Genomic DNA, 6,000 nt, shown 5'->3' with positions numbered 1-6,000 from the left:
GCAGGGATTCTAATTTGATTTAGCCCAAGCTGCACCCACCTGCCCTACACGTGATATCCTGTATGACATCAGCAACTACAAATGTGGATTTCTTCTGAAAATTGGGTTTTCAGAAACTGCCAGGCAGGTGATCGACAACACCAACCAAGTCCTGTGCCATGTGAACTGATTTCCATCCACACAGGCAAAGGAAATGGGGTTTGCAGGCTCTACTGATCAGCTGATCATTGATGCATGCAACGCCCTGTGCTTTAGCCTGCATTGTCTGATTTCAAACCATGTGGGAAAGGAAAATACTTCACCTGATATCATACTAAAGCAGATGAAAATTGGGGGATTTTCAGGTGTGTGGCAGATATATAGGTGGGATGAGAATCTAGCCCACCTGTTAGAAAAGTTTCCCCATTCCTCTTTCATATAGAGGTCCACAAAACATTTTGCCTATTTAGGGACAGAAATCTAATTATTTGGATTTGATTAATTTGCTATAGCAAGGTTTTGCATGAGGTTCCTATACAACCAATAATCACAAGCAATTTGTAATTATACATATCCTGTATGTAACAATTGTGAAGGTTATGTATCTGGTGTGAAATCAACTTCTGTGGAGAAAGACAAAGGGATGTTATCCCGGCTTTTCTGTGGTTTGTTAAACCTCAACTGCGGAAAGTTCTCTTCAAGTCCTACAGAAAAGATGCACAATCTGCTTGCATCTGCTGGAAGATGAAAAGAATTAATCCAAATAAGGTTTCTTCCATTTCTCCATTTCTCTTCCATATGTTGGCTCTTAATTTTACTGGTAAATCCTAATATTAAATACAGTGCCGCAGCTTAATCGTCTTAACGACTTTCAGAGCCACTGAGCCACTTTTGCAGTTTATCAATATTTGGTTCAGCAAATAAAGGGATGGTGTGAAAAAAACATTCTTGTTCTTGCTAATCTTTGTTAAAGCAAAACAATAGTTCTGCAAACAAAGCTCCTCTGTGGGATGTAATCCAGATGAATATGCATCTGAAGACCAGTTGCTGAAAATGGCAGGTGGGCAGAGGGCTGTTGCATTCAGGTTCTGCTTCTGGGGTTCCTAGGGGCATCTGGTTGGCCACTGTGAAATGCCTTTGGCCTGATCCAGTAGGCTTTTCTTATGTCTTTATGTTAAATCCGTGATTATGTAAGCCAAACCAGGGAGTCTTGAATTTTTGCAAAAATCCCAAGTTTATGGAGGTGGAATAAAATTGGACGAAAGTGTGCAGGTGGGAAAAAATAAATAAAAAATAAATGATTTAATATACTATTTGAAGTGAATGTTTTAAACTGTGTAATGCTTCAGTATAGTGTATTGTACCAAGACTGCTCCAAGTTATTTTGACACCCGAGGCAGAATGTCCCACAATACATAACCAGCTGCTGCCCTTTCATGGCACCCAAAATAAGCTGTGGTGTCTGCTTCACTTTGCCCAATGGTGGGGCCAGCCCTGAGCCTATTCCTGGACCAATTCCCTGTCATAAACTCAGCCAGACTAGTGGGGCATACCAAGCATAGTGGTGCAACTGGCAATGTTGCCACTTACTGTAAGATCCTCAACACTTGCTTTTTTCACATCTTCAGACCTGGGCATAATCAGGCCACCACGTGAGTACAGCAGATTAAGATAAATACTCAATTTAAAATAGTTGCAAACCCCACCCCCACTAATTATGGACTTCTGACCATCTGTGGACCCTTGGTGCGATTTTCTCTGTAGAACCTGTAACAGCTGTTTGGTATGCTGTTCTTAATGTACTAGAAATATAAGAGATAGTGGCTCTCCCCAAAATATCAGAAATAGATTGTGTGACCTGACTTTGTATGACAGACTGACTACTATTCTATTCTATTCTAATCATTATTTCTTACAGGTCCTTCATAAGATCCCAGGGCAGATTACATCAAAAAAATATACAATTATAGAACAGTTGCTAAAACAGTTATGATGCTCTTGAATTTCAGGAGGGCTCCATGGATAGTTTATATGAACCAGTTAAGGAAAATCAAGACCCACATGAGACCATTTGCATGACTAGCAGGGCTAACACCCCAGTAATTGCCTCTGTGAAATGTGGACCTGCCGAAAGATCTCAGTCTTTGGTAAGTGATCCTACATCAGTAATTTGATTCTTAATCACTAATGTCATTCTGTCTTTAAACATTTGGACTGCTTTTGAATGGAATTGTTATAACTGCTTAGGTTCGAACAAAGACTTACAAACACAACTCTTTTCAAACTGGTATGTCTCTGAAAACACCAAAAGTTATGTGTTAGAAAAAGCCCAGTCTCTTCCATAATAGTCCGTAGTAACTGGATTAGGATACGGTCCAGGATCTAGGGACCTGTGTGCCTAGGGCAGTCCACCCTCCTTTATGAGATGTAGAAGTTCCAACCAAGCATGAGCATTCCCCAGTGGGCATAACCAGCATCTCTTTATTGTACATGACGTGGCAAATGACTCCATTGTCCATCTCCGCTTGATGCTCATATCCTATTTCACTTCTGCACTAGCACACAGTACTAGTGTGAAGGCACAAAGTGTGCAGATGAATTATGGGTTTTTACTCTTGACTCCTGGCGTGCTCTGGTCCATGGGGTCACGAAGAGTCGGACACGACTGAACGACTGAACAACAACTCTTGACCCCATCACCAAAGAAACCTGGCTTCTTTCAGCTCTAGCTCCAAATACTAGGGATGCCTGAGGTCCAAACGCCTTCATGCATAAATCTCTGTGCCTAGAGCCCTGTGCAATCAGGTTTCTGGTGAAGCCTACACACACAAAAACTCATATGCACAAAAACTTCCCTGTTTCTCACATCCATGCTAACATGTAGACCTGGGACAAAGCTTTGCATCACCAGTGGAAGGACCAGAGGCACAGCCCTGCAAACCACTTCCTCCAATATTTGCTTCTTCATCCGAGTAACACTTGAAGGGGACTCCTGCAGTGTCTCATTATATCTTCAGTCATGCCTGTAATTGCAATCCAGGATTTAGGCTGCAATCCTAACCACTTTACTTGGGAATAAACCCACTGAACACAGTGTGACTTATTGTATGTATAGCACTGCACTGTTAGTGTCTCTGATCTGAAAACTCCAGACTGGAGCGGGTGGGCAAAATTTTATCTCTTTTGGAAATTAACCAAAACATATACAATACAGATTTAGCCTATATCCTTGCAATGTTACTTTTTCTTTGTATTTTCCCCTCCCTCAGATTAGTCAGCTACTAATTTAGGTCTTATCCCCACTTCTCCATGACCCTCTCCCTTTCCCTGCTCCCCCCACCCCACCCCTGGAAAACAACTCTTTGCGTTCAATTGGAGCAAATGGCAATTTGGATTGATGCTTGTTCCAATCTATCACTAAAGAGCGGGTTTTCCCTTGGAAAGGAGTGGAGCAGGGGGAAACCACCCAGACTCATGCTTTCTGGACCTGCTTCTCTTGTGTGCAACTCTGCATGCACCATCTATTGCTTAGCTGGGTCGCAGTCCAACAAATATAACCAGGAAAAACAAACAAAGAATACATCCATCAGGAAAGGGGTGGAAATCAATGCAATATTCCAAATGCTTATATGATTTAGTTCCATTTACTTTCCTAGTTGTTTTCAAATGGAGCTTTTGAAGCTCTTATCTATTTCCAATAAAACCTAACTGCAAGCCATCTGTGCAATGTTTAGCAGCAATATTATTTTAAAGAAAAGAACACACAAGATCTTGATTGTATGCAGTATGAATCAACAGATGTTATTTTCAAAAAAGAGTCTGGTATTACTATGACCCTATTTCAGTTATCCCTTGGAAATCAGGTCAGCATGTTAATGTATGTTACTAAAATTAAAGTCATGGCATGAGGGACAGTCACAAAGGGCAGCCAGACAAGATATACAGATTTATCTTTGCTACTGTTTTATGAATGAGCATTCAAAGTCACTGTTTGTGCTACTGCAGGAATCACTGCCTCTGAAATAAAGCGTCACTTTTATTTGGTACAAGTACTGGTAGTTTCTCAACACAACTCTACCTCAATAATTTCATCTGGTATGCCAGCTATGGCGGTATCTAGATTTGGGTAACTTGGCCACAGTATTCCAGGCATTGGCCATCTCAAGACTGGATTACTGCAATGTGCTTTACGTTGGGTTGCCCTTGGCCCTTGGCTGGAAGCTCCAGCTGGTGTAGAAGGCAACGGCTAGACTGCTGGTGGGGGCAGATGGCCAGCAGCATGCTACACCTTTGCTGAAACATCTACACTGGCTTCCCATTTGCTCCCAGGCCAGGTTCTTGTTTTGCTATGCAAATCCCTGAATGACTTGGATCGAGGATGCCTAAGGACTACCTAAGCCTTTATATCCCAGCCTGAGAACCTGGAGGTCTGCCGTTAGTTGTCCTCTAGAAGTTGGGTATTTATTGTCAACCATCCAATTCTGTGAAACATTCTTCCAGCAGAGATTTGGCAGGGATTCTCACTTTTGACTTTTAGGCGCTTGGATGACGTTTTTTAATATTGAGTAGCTAGTCCTTTTAATTATTGTTTTGTACTGCTTTTAATGTTTTATTTTTAAGTGTTTATGTAGCTGTGCAATGCCCTGATATTTTGTGAAAGGGCTGTATATAAATACTTGTATAAATAAATAAATAAATAATCAATCAATCAATAGTCCCCATCTCAGAGGCAGACCTTGGTAATATGCTGCCCTGTGCAAGGCCATTTGATGCCCTCCCCGCCAGCCCTTGTGGCACTGGCTTGAGCCAGGCTTTGGAAAGGAGGTGTGAAGCTCTGGCAGGGTCCTAGAACCCTCCTACCTCCTTCCCAAAGCCCAATAAGCGCTTGCCTGGCTTTGAGAAGGAGGGAGGATGACTCTAGGACCCTGTACGAACCCTCACACCTCCTTCCCAAAGACAGGCAAGTACTTACTGACTTTGAGAAGGCACCCTCCTTGGCTTCGCACCCAGTGCAACTGCACCGCTCGCACTGCCCTAAATCCACCTTTGCCCTTTTCTCTGATATTAGTGCCTTGCACTGCTGATGAAGCTGAAATGTCAATTCTGACAGGTTGAACCAGCATGGATTGCTCTGGTTCAGGAATTATCCATAGTGATAACTCTTTGGTGTCATGTCTTTGTCACAGCAGCAGCAGCAGCAGCAAACCTTTTTATATAGCCCTCCCACCCAGAATTAGGAATGTTATACAAATCAGAGAAGCTTGTGCAGTTAGATTATGCAAACTATCATATTTTAAAGCTGTAGTATGTAACATGCCCTAACACGCTTGCCATGTCTGGTTGAATGTGTGAATCTATCTTATATTGAGTCAGGCTGTGGTTCACTCTATCCTCGCTGACTGGCAGTGACTCGCCAAGGTGTTTCCCACCTGCCAGGGATTACATTTGGAACTTTTCCTTTGTTCCCATAACAGAGAGCAAGTGGATTCGCCACAAAGTTAAACTCTCACACACTCAATGCACACAATAGTAAGCAAAGCAATCTCTGACATCATCTCTCATTCACTGATGCCACATGTTACATGCCCATGAAGAGGGAACATTTTTTAAAATGCTGCACTACCTTTTTTATGTACCACGAATTAAAATTCTTTTTTTTTGGGGGGGGGGGGAGAAAAGAATACTAAATCAGTTAAATTGCTCACTATCAACCAGCTTTAATGAGGAACATAAATATCCTGTTGGATCTCTATATTTTTGTTTTGAGAAATGTTTAGTACAGTAGTTAACTAAAAATAACAGCTCGCTGCTGTGTCACTCTGCTAGCTGCAGAATCAATATGGTTATTTATAAAATAGTTTCTAGAAATGGAAAACAAGATTAGCGGTGACGTTTCAGCAATGTGCCTTGTGGAAAAATGCCGCTTAGGCCAAAGCGCAATGTGTAATCTCCTATCTGCTATTTCTAGCATGAGAGTTATCAGGTCTACACCTTATATGCAGCTCTAAGCTTATTAACTGA

This window comes from Lacerta agilis, chromosome 4, assembly GCF_009819535.1.
Source record: "Lacerta agilis isolate rLacAgi1 chromosome 4, rLacAgi1.pri, whole genome shotgun sequence".
Taxonomy (NCBI): Eukaryota; Metazoa; Chordata; class Lepidosauria; order Squamata; family Lacertidae; genus Lacerta; species Lacerta agilis.
This window is presented reverse-complemented; position numbering follows the sequence as displayed.